Raw genomic sequence first — 11,875 nt, 5'->3', positions numbered from 1 at the left:
CTGCCATCTTGACCTTAGACAGGTCATTACTCCCCACAAAGTACTGAATGACTACTCTACAGGGCAAGGGGGGGCTGGCTGGGCCAGACAGAGATGGCTCAAGAGAAATGCATGCTGGGGAGGGAGATTGTGGTGCTTTTATTTATTTGCTTGATTTGGGGGTGGCAGCTCCCCCCCTGCTCCCCCCTAGCTATGCCCATGCCTGGGGAAGAACTAGGCAATGAAGCCAGTCAAACTGAGAAATTATGTGTGGGGAAAGACATCTAGTGGTAAAAGAGGGGAACTGCAATTGGTTTCTTATAACACTACTATTTCTTTTTTATGGAATTAGAGAGGGGAAAACAGGGGCAAGAGTGACACCTAGAGGTTTCTAAAATTATTGCAAGTCAAAACAATATTACATTAAGAAGGTAAAGAGAAAATTAAATAATTATTTAAGACAATTTGAGATATGGCAACTGAAAAGCCACAACCAACGACAGCAGCGGTAACTCCCACTCCTGCACAAGGGAGAAGAGGGTCAGCACTAGAAGTGGAGCCAAAAATGGATGTTTCAGAATTAATTATGGGTTTTAAAAAAGACATAAGTGAAAATGCTAAGGCCTTGGATGAAAAATTGGATAAATGGGGGGGTGGAGGGGTAGAATTGAACAAAATACAAAATTAATTGTGGAATTAAAGGGTCAAATTAAGGAATTATCAACCAAAACTACAGAATTGGGTAGATCGGTACAAGACCTAAAAACAAAAACCCAAGGCCTAGAAGAGATGTTGAAAAACACCCCGGCTGAGGACAGAGAGCTAAAGAAAGAACAGGGGAAAAGAAAGGAGGAAGTGATAGAATTAAGAGACCCAGGAAGCAGCTTGGGATTCGATTGCAATCTTGGAGATGCAGCAGGAGCTGACATTGTGCTTCCGGGGGATCCTGGAAGATGCTGACGAGGTTACGAGAGAGGTTAAAAAAGGAATTTGAGCTCTGGGCACCACAGCTCAAGAAGGACACTGAGAAACTGGAACGTGTCCAGAGCAGAAACTTTTGGGAGAAAGTACAAAAGCTAGGAGGCGAAAAACCACCGGCAGTGGGAGAAGTAAGTGAGGGTTTGGTAGCAGATAAGGAGAAGTAAAAGAATAAGACTCTTAATTAGATTTTTTTTTTGTAATAATACATAATTGAATGATAAAGCTGAAAATCGTAATGTGGAATGTAAATGGACTAAACATTAAAATAAAAAGAAATAAAATAGAGCATGTTTTATTGAAACAAAATTTGGACACACTTTGTTTACAAGAAACACATGTAGCAAGGAAGCATAGAAGATTCTTGAATAAAATATTAGGACTGGACTTTATTACATAAAACAAAAAGAAGAGGGGTTGTAATTTATGCAAAAACTAAGCTCAACCTGAAATTATTATTCAAAGACAAGGAAGAATGATAGCAATACAGGTAACAGCACAAGGTGAGAAAATAACAATAGGAATTTATGTGACGAATGAGAGAAAGTTGGAATTTTACAAATCACTTGAGGAAAAAATGTTTGAATATATGGACCAGACAATATTTTACTTGGAGATACTAATGGGGTAGTCTCCCTAGAGATGGACAGGACATTAAGAAATCTGAAAATAAGGACAGGAGACTACCATTAACTTTTTTTCAATTAGTGGAAAACTTTAATTTAATTAATATATGGAGATTTAAACACCCAATGGACAAATAATTCATTTTTTTCTCAGAACCAAATCAATCTGCTGGAAGAATCACCTCAATATTGATATCGAGTGATGGAAAAAAACCAGAGATACAACCTAGGACTTTTTCATATCATAACCCAGTCTCATTAGACCTGAGGGGTGAAAGGAAACCACCACAGAAGTGGAGACTAAATGAAGGAATTCTGGATGATAGGTCTGCTTTGCAGAAAGCAGAAAAATCTTTAAGAGACTTTTTCGAATTAAATTTGAACCTGAGGGGTGAAAGGAAACCACCACAGAAGTGGAGACTAAATGAAGGAATTCTGGATGATAGGTCTGCTTTGCAGAAAGCAGAAAAATCTTTAAGAGACTTTTTCGAATTAAATTTGAACCAGGGAACAGATTTGAATGTGGTGTGGGATAAAAGTAAAGCAGTAATGCGAGGTTTTTTAATACAACAAAATACACTTCCGAGAAAAATAGGCGGCGGGGGGGGAATACTGGAGGAGATAATCAAAAATGAAAACAATGAAAACCTTAAAACAAAATATTAAAATGTTACAAACACAATTTTCAGTGTTGGCGAGTCAATAAATTGAATGGAAAATCAAAATGTTAAAACAAAGGAATTTTGAATTCGCCAATAAGCCGGGAAAACTGTTAGTATGGCAATTAAAGAAAAAACAGAGTGAAAATTTAATAAATAAATTGAAAGTAGAAGATAAAATAATTGATGGCCTGAAAGATATAAGGAAACATTTTGTAAGATACTATATGGAACTATATCGAGCCGGAGAGGAACATAAAGATAAAACAGAAGATTATTTAAAGCAGAATAATTTACCAAAAATTCTGAAAGAGAACATTAATTACCTGAACACACCAGTTACAATGATGTAGGTACAACAGGCAATATGTGATGGCCTGGGAATCGGATTCAGAGGCTGAACCTGAGGAATCCCAGCCTGCACAGGAGTCCCCACCTCCAGGACCGGCTGAGCCGGGGCTGGGGCCTGAACCTGAAGGGCCCTCACCTGTGCTGGATCCTCAGGAGCAGACTATCAGCTGAATCTGCTCTGGCTCCGGAGGTGATCGAGGACCCATTACCTGCAGGTGCTCCACTCTCAGCCCCGTCAGGGGAAGGTGAGGTTGCCTCTGGGTCCAGTAACCCTCCAGCCTCTCCTGAGCTGCAGAGGCTCAGGGCAGAGAGGCGGAGGGAACTAAGTTCTCGCAGAAGGAGTGCTCGCCTTAAGGCCAGGAGAGGCGGGTCACCTGTAGACCGGGACCGCCCTAGGCCTCAGAGGAGATAAAGGCCAGTCAGCCCAGTCCCAGGTTGCGGGAGCAACATTGTTGGTAACCTGTTCCTGCTAGCACCCTGTCCTGCTCTTCTGCCAGAGTTCCTGACCTCACCCAACTCCTTGCCTTGGACCCCGCTTCAGCCTTGACGGACAGCCTCCATACCACACCTTCGACCTCGGACTGGACTCAGACCACACTGCACGGTAACCCCCCCCGGGACCAGCACACAATAACCCAGGCCAAACTAGGTAAAATGCCAATTAAGTACTATAAGGAATTTCAAGATTTTCTGGTACAACCACTTAAGGATGCAATGAATGGAATATTAGATACAGGAAAGTTACCAGAATCCTGGAAAGAAGCATACATTCCGTTGATTCCTTTTTTTTTTTTTTAATGATATTTATTGAAATTTCAAAAAAAATACAAAGAATACAAAACAAAAAATAAAAAATACAAAAGCTTACACAAAAAAGAAATACAAAAATAAAAATAAAAATATGAGAAAGTGGAAGATACAAAAGAAAAATAATAATAAAGAAGAAAAAACAGAACAATTTCATTATTTTCAGATCCTTAACTGTCATTACCTTCTTTCTTAGACCTCCTCCTCCTCCCTTCCTTTGTATTCTAGTTGTTAATTATCCCAGCAAATCCTTTCTAATCCTATCTTTCTATAATAAAATAAACCTTAAAATTTAAAATTTAAGTCTTAACTTTACCAGCTTCTTGTGTTCATAATGTTCTTTCATAATTCTTTATACATCTTTACTAAAGCCAGGTAATTTCTCCAACATTTTTCTATCATTCATTTTTCTATCATTCTATCATTCATCAACTTTATAAAACATTCTATTAGTTAAAAAAGAGAAAAGAGAAAAAGCATATAAACAAGTCCAATCTTTATGCAACGTCCCTTCCTCCTGGTTCCGGGATTTGTCAGTCCTTATTCCTCAATCTAACCGGGTGACCTTATGTCCGAGGCCCTCAGGTCACTTCCATGGCCCTTCCGCGGCTTTTCTTCATATTTGTGGCTGTAGTCACTTGCTCGTAGTAACTCCAACTTAATAGTGTTTTTAGCCTTTCTCATCAAATCAGACCCTTTTCCATATTCATCGCTGCATTCCATGTAGTATTTAAGAGCATGCTTCAAGGGCCCTCCAAAATTGTGGGCCCCCACAATTCCAAACATGTCGCAGCCTGTTACTGTATTTAAAAAGTCCAGATATCCCGACATAGGGGGGTCAATCCAGCCCCCCATTTCCAAACCACAGCGAACTTTCCCTTCCCAGATCTGGTTTTTCCCAAGTTCCTTTGTCAAATCCGAAAGATCAAACTCCTGTTGAAACTGTTCTGTCAAGCCACACTCCTGATTTAATGCCACAAACCCCTGTTCTGTCAAAACACACTCCTGGTTTGAGTCCTGGATAGACTCCACATATATTCCCACAGTCTGATCAAAACCTTCCACAGCCTGTCTAAGATTTCCAGTCGAATTGGCCATCTGGTTCACCTTATCATATATTTCTTCCAGTAGAATATTTGTTTTATTAAGCAGGCACACCACAACTTCTGAAAACATTGTTGCGCTTTCCCACGGTTATTTGTAGCAACTGTCAAGTCCTTGGCATTAGTTACAGTTTCAAAGGCTCCCCCTAGGGAGAAGACTTATATTTGTTTTTCCTACATTTCCAAGATACTTGAAATACTTTATCCATATATATTCCTTTAAAATGCGAAAGGGAACAGTAAAGTCACAGAGATTCACTTCTTTTAGCTATCTGTCACACACAATTATCTTGATAAATTCACGTCAGTCCTGACTTCCCCGCTCCAGGATCAGGACGAAAATAACTTCCTTTTATTGCTTCAAGTAGTCCAAAAAAAAATATTCCCAATTTAAAATGTTGGAATCCACTCTTTTAAAAGCAATTTTCAAAGCTCTAGTATAAATTGCCTTTGCTTTGTTCTATTTACAAAAGAACGGAAGGGTGACTTCCTGTTTAGCCCTTCCCGCTCCGTACCAAATTCAATAGATTTTTTCTTTTCTTTTTTATAGTCCAATTCTGTCCTTTTCCCAAATCTTCATTTACTGTTCCAATTTGTTCAAATTCTAAGTACTCACGGATATTTGTTTTAAAGTCCGAATTGTCCAGGAAAAAAGGCAGCGCTCTCCGGCAACAGCTACGCGGCTTCACTCCACAAAAGAAGCAGACGACTCGCAGCACAGCGCCACTTCCCCGCTCTGTTCCGGAGCCCGTTACCGGGTTCCTTTGCAGATTGGGGGGGGCGCAAACAGTGCCCGCCGAGTCCCAGGGTCACAGGCTTCACCCGCCTGTGGTTTAAAGGGTCCCCGCTGCGCCGAAGCGGTGTTAGACCCGATTTCTGTGGAGCGGTTTCCCTCCGAATTAGAGGGATTCCGCCATTGCCGTTGGCGCCACCTCCGGAACATGATACAGACTTAATGTCAGTTAAGAATTACAGGCCGATCTCCTTACTAAACAATGACTATAAACTGTTTGCTAATATATTGGCAAACAGATTGAAAAGGATTTTAAAAGATTTAATTCATCAAGATCAAGCCGGCTTTCTATGTGGCTGCCAGATGAAGGATAACATAAGGAATAGAACTGACATAATAGAATATCTGGAGGCCAGCAGTGACAAGCAGGCGGTATTAATGTTCACAGATGTGAAGAAGGTCTTTGATAACGTCTCATGGAACTTTAGGAAAAAACACTAGAAATGATGGATTTTGGAGAGACTTTTTATAGAGGAATCGGCACAATTTATTCAGAGCAACAGGCAAAGCTGATCATTAATAATGTAATAACAGAAAGTTGTAAAATAATGAAAGGGACAAGACAGGGGTGTCCCCTGCCACCATTACTCTTTATTTTAGTATTAGAAATCCTGCCAAGGAAAATAAGAGTAGATGAAGAAATAAAAGGAATAGTGGTGGGAAATAAAGTATTCACACTTAAAGCATTCACAGATGATCTTGTGATAACGACAGAAAACCTGATGGTAAGTTTACTGAGGGTCTTGGAGAAGATGAATGTATTTGGCCAAGTGGCAGGTTTCAGGCTTAATAAAAGTAAAACAAAGATGCTGGTGAAAAACATGACAGAACAAAATAAAAAAGAACTACAAAAAATTACTGATAAGGTAATAAGCAAAAAAGGTCAAATATTTTGACAAAAAAGGTCAAAAATAAGCAAAAAGGTCAAATATTTAGGAGTTTGGTTGACAGTAAAGAATATTAATGTGTATAAGGATAACTACCTGACCGCGTGGAAAGAAATAAAAAGATACTTGGAGATTTGTCACAGGATGAATTTATCATTCTGGGGGAGGATATATGTGATAAAAATGAACGTATTGCTGAGGATGTAATTTTTGTTTCAACTGATTCCTGTGGTCAAGGAATGGCAAAGAGATATTTCAAGGTTTATATGGCGCGCGGGGGGGGGGGGAGCAAGAATAAAGCATAAGTTGTTAATAGATTCAAAAGATAGATGTGGCTTTTCCCTGCCATATTTAATAATATATTATGAGGCAGCCTGCCTCTGCTGGTTCCGGGAATGGATAACATTACAAAATACAGATATTTTGGACTTCAGGGGTCATGATAACAGATTTGGATGGCATGTGTACTTATGGTATGAAAAAGTTAAAGTCCACAAAGGATTCCTGAACCATGTAATAAGAAAGTCATTATATGTGGTATGGGATAAATACATTTTTTTGCTAGAACAAAAAACTCCATGGTGGTTATTGCCATTAGAAGCGATTTTTGTGAAGAAATCGAATATGAGAAAAGATTGGTTACAACATTTTAACAGATTGGTTACAATATCACCAGCTGAATGATGTTTTTAAAATGGATAAAAGAAAGGGTTTTGCCACTGAATTATCGAGGTTTGAGAAAGAATTTACAAAATAAGGTGAAACTACTTTCTAAAATGTATAAATTGTTTTTGGAATGGTTTGTTAAAGATGAAGAAGTTAAGTCAGCAATAATTCAATGGGCAAGAGATTTCGGATATAACATAATAATAATTTATTATTTATACCCTGCCCATCTTGCTGAGTTTCCCCAACCACATAAAATTGGCAGCATGGGAAAAACTTTGGAAAGAGGATTTTAAATTTACAGCGAGTTACATGCTGAAAGAAAACTATATGAAGATTATGTATCATTGGTATTTATGGTAACTCCCAATAAGTTAGTGAAAATGTATAGGACTAGCTCAAATGTCTGTTGGAAATGTAAGGAAAAAGAGGGCACCTTCTACCATATGCAGTTGAATTGTAAAAAGATAAAGGAATTATGGGAAATATAATGAATTAAAAAAATGTTTATAATAGTAATTTTAGGTGCAGACATACTGAAGGATTTGAGAAGACTGTTCATGTACGCGGCTACGGCTGCAAGGATGCTGCTTGCCCAGCAATGGAAAGAGAACAAGATGCTGACAAAGGCGAATTGGCAGATGAAATTAGTTAACTATGCAGAGATGGCTAAGATTGACTAGGAAAATCAGAAATCAGGAGGATCAAAACTTCCATAGAGAATAGGACAAATATAAAAGGTAAAGGGGACCCCGACCATTAGATCCAGTTGTGACCGACTCTGGGGTTGCGGCGCTCTTCTCGCTTTACTGGCCAAGGGAGCTTCTGGGTCATGTGGCCAGCAGGACTAAGCCGCTTCTGGTGAACCAGAGCAGCGCTCGGAAATGCCGTTTACCTTCCTGCCGGAGCGGTACCTATTTATCTACTTGCACTTTGACATGCTTTTGAACTGCTAGGTTGGCAGGAGCAGGGACCGAGCAACGGGAGCTCACCCCGTCACGGGGATTCGAACTGCCGACCTTCTGATCAGCAAGCCCTAGGCTCTGTGGTTTAACCCACAGCACCACCCGCGTCCCAGGACAAATACAGATTGTATTTAAAAGAACATTGTAAACACTTGAACTCTTTGGCAGGCTTTGAATAATTCTTGCAGTGTTATACTTTGGATATATTGGAGGACTGTAATTCGGATGAACTATAATATGCAGTTGACATAGACATTTAAACCCACAGAGGGGAGGAGGGAGGTCCTAAGATTTGGAAAAATCTTGTTTTATTTTTACTATTTTTCAAAAAAATGTTAATTGTTTGATTTACTTTGTAAAAACAATACAAATTATTTCAAAAAGAGAAATTGTGTGTGGGAAGAAGTCTTATATTTTATAATAAAAATCCCAATTTTTATTATTGTTTTTCATAATCCTAGAATTTCACTTCCAATACAACTCAATTTTAATACAATACTTGAGGCTGAACTCTGGGCCAGGAGCCCCTCCGACACACAGTCGTGCGGCAGAGAAATGTTATGCAATTATACATGAATTCCCCCTTTAAGGGAGGCGCTTCCCTCCCCGTCTCCTCCGCCCTTGGCCTGCGCGGGACGCGCGGTCCCCATGGCAACAGAGGCGCTTCCTCCTGCCCCGCCCATGAAGGTGCGCAGGCCCCGCCCCTCTCCCTCCCCCTTCTGCGAGCGAGGCAGCGGCGGCCCCGCCCCCTGGCGCCCGGGCGAAGCAAGCTGGGCTGCGCGCGCGCCCCCGACGCCCAGAAAGAGAGACGGGGAGCCGAGCGGGGCGGGCAGGACGGAGCAGGCGCGCACGCGCCACCGCCGTCGGACCCAGGTGAGGACTACGGGGTGGTATTGTGTGGCCCCTCCCTCTGGGGACCCCCTTCCCCCAAATGCAGCTGGGGGGGGGGAGCAGCGACGCCCCCCGGCCAGTTGCCTTCGGTCTATCGCATCTCCCAAAATCTCCTCACGAGGAGGGGGCGCCCCCTCCCCCAAGAAAGGTGCTTCGCACGGAGGAGGAGTCGGGTCTCTTTCTCTCTTTCTTGCCCCCCCGGATCCTTTTCCATCTCCGGGACCAGCCGCTGCCCCTCCTCCCCAAGAAGACAGCCAAAGTCTCCCCCTTGTGCGAGCGAAAGACAAGCCTCTTCCTCGGGGCAGTCTCCCCCCCCCCCAGCAAATCACTTCCGATCGCCTCCCGACTTTCCTGGGCACCTGTGAGCCCCCCGCCTGCCCCCCCCCGCGTCCTCTTCGGTCTCCTCGTTTGCTTTTCCGCCTTTCCTTTCCTCAGTTCTGCGGGATGCGCCCCCCCAACTCTTCTCCCGCTTCGCTGCCTCTTCCCACCCCCCCTTGCATTTTCTTCCTTGGGGTCTATATGTGTGCAGGCGGCACTTTCCCAAGGGGAGGGCTGTGTCCCCAGATTCCTCCTGACACGGAGCCTCCCCCCTCCTCTCCTTTCCTGCCTGGCAACCGCCCCTTCTGCTTTGTGTGCCCCCTACCCTTGCTCTGATTTTTTGTGTCCCGTCGCCTCTGTCAGGCGCCTCTGCAACAGCTTGGGGAGAAGGCGGCAGAGGAGAACCTGCCTGCCTGCCTGCGAAACCCTCCAGCCGTGCAAAGAGGTCGGGGGTCAGGGCCTGCTTTGCTTTCTTTGCAGGAAGAAGAGCATGGAAGGATGGGATGGGATGGCACGCGGGTGGGTGGGTGGAAGAGCCCTCCAGGCAAGCTTGAAAGAAGGAAAGGGAGCCTCCTCTTTAAGGTCTAAAACTCCCTGGAGTGATTTTTACTTCCTTCCTCCCTCCCTCCCCTTCCCTTGTTTTTGCTGCGTGTAATGGGCTCTCCCTTTTTAGCGTCCAATAAGCCGGACCCTTTTGATGGGATTAAAGGCCAAAGCTGACAGAGGAAAAATAGCAACAGGGGCTGGAGCCAGGTCGAGTTCCTTGTTCTTCACCCATTTCCCAGACCCATTTCTCCCCCTCATTAGTTAGCTGCCAGGAGGACAGAGCAGGATCCTTATCAGCCAGGCAGCTTGGCTTGGCTTGTTCCAAAATTGGGTTGCTCTGACTAAAAACAAAAACAAATCCGCTTCATCTTGATCATGCCTACCCTAAAAAAAAAATCACATTATGCTATTTCCAGAGTTTCTTCCTTCTGCATAGCTAAATCATAGTATTTAAACCTCATTAAAGCCCCATGGGATAATTAAGTGATTCTGACGTCCGTAATTTGTCTTACTGCATTTGAGATGATTATGTTTAGTTGAGTTATGCTATTGTCATTGTTTGTCCTCTCTCTCCTTCAGAGATCATTCATTTATTTCCTACATAGAGTGTATGTCTCAGGGAGGGCAGACTGGAGGAAACTGCTGTGCACTTGTAAACTGGGAAGGGGTGCAAATGGGAAGTCAGCATCCCTTCCTTTCATGTAATGTACATGAGGGGATTATTGGGCTTCTGTGCATCTCCCAGAGCAAAGGCCAGGGGCTGGCTAGTTGGAGGGATCTAATTTTTGACTTGTGGTATTATAAAAGAAATTAATTTGGGGAAGGGGGTAGTCCCTTATTGTGGTATGTCCTGTGCTGATAGTATGGTTGTAAAATGAATCTGGGTCTATTTTTTATTATTCAGACAAAGTGTTTAATAAAAAGTTTTGGCAGTGTGGTGTAGTTGGAGAGTGGTCATGTGAATGGAAAGACTTCTTCAGCTTTGGACACATTTGAATCAATATTCATTTCTCATTTAAAAGCAACTTAGTTGACAGATTAATGATGTTAATACTTTTGTAGTTTTTTTTTGATAAGGGATATTGTAGGATTGTGTTTTTTACTTGAAGCAGTAATAGTGTGACTAACTGATGAACACTTTAGACATCCTGTTTCGTTGAAACAAGTGAATGTAAGATATGATATTGAAATGGTTTGATGTGTGTTTTAAATTGTGTTTGTTATGTCTTGCTTAGCTTAATTTGTTAGTGATGTGTTGTGTATTGTGTATACATTGTATTCTATTGTTTTTTTTTGTTTTTTCCCCATCTTTTTTCTTCCCTTTCCCTTCTTTTTTTCCTTTTTGTAATCTTTAAAAGTAATAAATATTATTTTTTTAAAAATAGACATCCTATTTCAGCTGAACTTCTTTCAAGACAGATGCTTTGAATTAGGGCAGCCTTTGCTAACCTGGTCTCCTGAAGGTGTTTTGGACTACAATTCCCATCAGCCCCAGCCAGCATGAGGTTGTCAAGAGTTTCAGTCCGAAACATTGGAAGGGCACCAGGTTGGCAAATTAGGGTCTCCTTTGTGGCATTAAGCTTAGTGCTAGTTCCACAGGCATCCACAATGGTGTGTGTTCTGCCTGTAACCTGAAAGTTGAAAGATAAAGTTGACTCCAAAGGGAGCATGAGCTTGATTCTATTGATGGCACAGTTAATTTGGTTCTGAGGCACCTGACAGTCAAATCATTTCTCAGCTGTGGATTCACTGAATCTCTGTCATTTCTTAGCAGTTCTCTAGACACTGTTGATAGACTGTACTGCATCAGACATCTGGTGTTACTGAATATTTGAAATACTGGTTTTTTGTATCTGATATGATATTATGGAAGAGTGCTGGGATAGTCGAAACTTCTTAGTTTAATGCCCTAGTGTTAAGCACATTGACCTGGAAGAAAATCCTACTGAAATTAATAGAATTTACTTCCCAACTGTAAAACAGGAATGTTAATGACATGTCTCTCATAGCAGTTAGGAAAACAAATATAAGCATTTAAAGCCCATTTAGCACTGTGATTCTTGCATTGCAGGGGGTTGGACTAGATTACCATTTGGGTCCCTTCCAATCCTACAGTTCTATGATTTCAACCTGAGGAGCCCAGCTCTGTTTCTGCTGGCTGCATCTGTGCAAAATGTGTTTTGCTTTGTGGCAGCTACAGCAGCATCCTTTGCTTAGCAAATGGATAGATAGCCTCCATGTGTCAGCAGCCTCAGCCTCCTGCCTGCTCTGCCCTGTCAGAAAAGGACTAGGGTGGGCTCCTTGTG

General features: G+C 42.1%; 1 protein-coding gene across 7 annotated transcripts in view; it reads left to right on the top strand.

Annotated features, from left to right (window-relative positions):
- Window positions 1-8,575: 8,575 nt before the first annotated feature.
- KIAA1671 overlaps window positions 8,576-11,875 on the top strand; it is a 212,717-nt gene continuing 209,417 nt past the window's right edge. For all 7 annotated transcript variants that reach the window (XR_013978975.1, XR_013978976.1, XM_080979178.1 and 4 more), the window contains exon 1: window positions 8,576-8,687. The gene's annotated coding sequence lies outside the window, so the exon portion shown is untranslated. The remainder of the gene's footprint in view (window positions 8,688-11,875) is intronic.

The sequence above is a fragment of the Podarcis pityusensis genome (genome assembly GCF_964106645.2).
Source record: "Podarcis pityusensis genome assembly, chromosome: 13".
Classification (NCBI taxonomy): Eukaryota; Metazoa; Chordata; class Lepidosauria; order Squamata; family Lacertidae; genus Podarcis; species Podarcis pityusensis.
The sequence above is the reverse complement of the archived record's forward strand: the minus strand, read 5'-3'. Positions and strand labels throughout refer to the sequence as shown.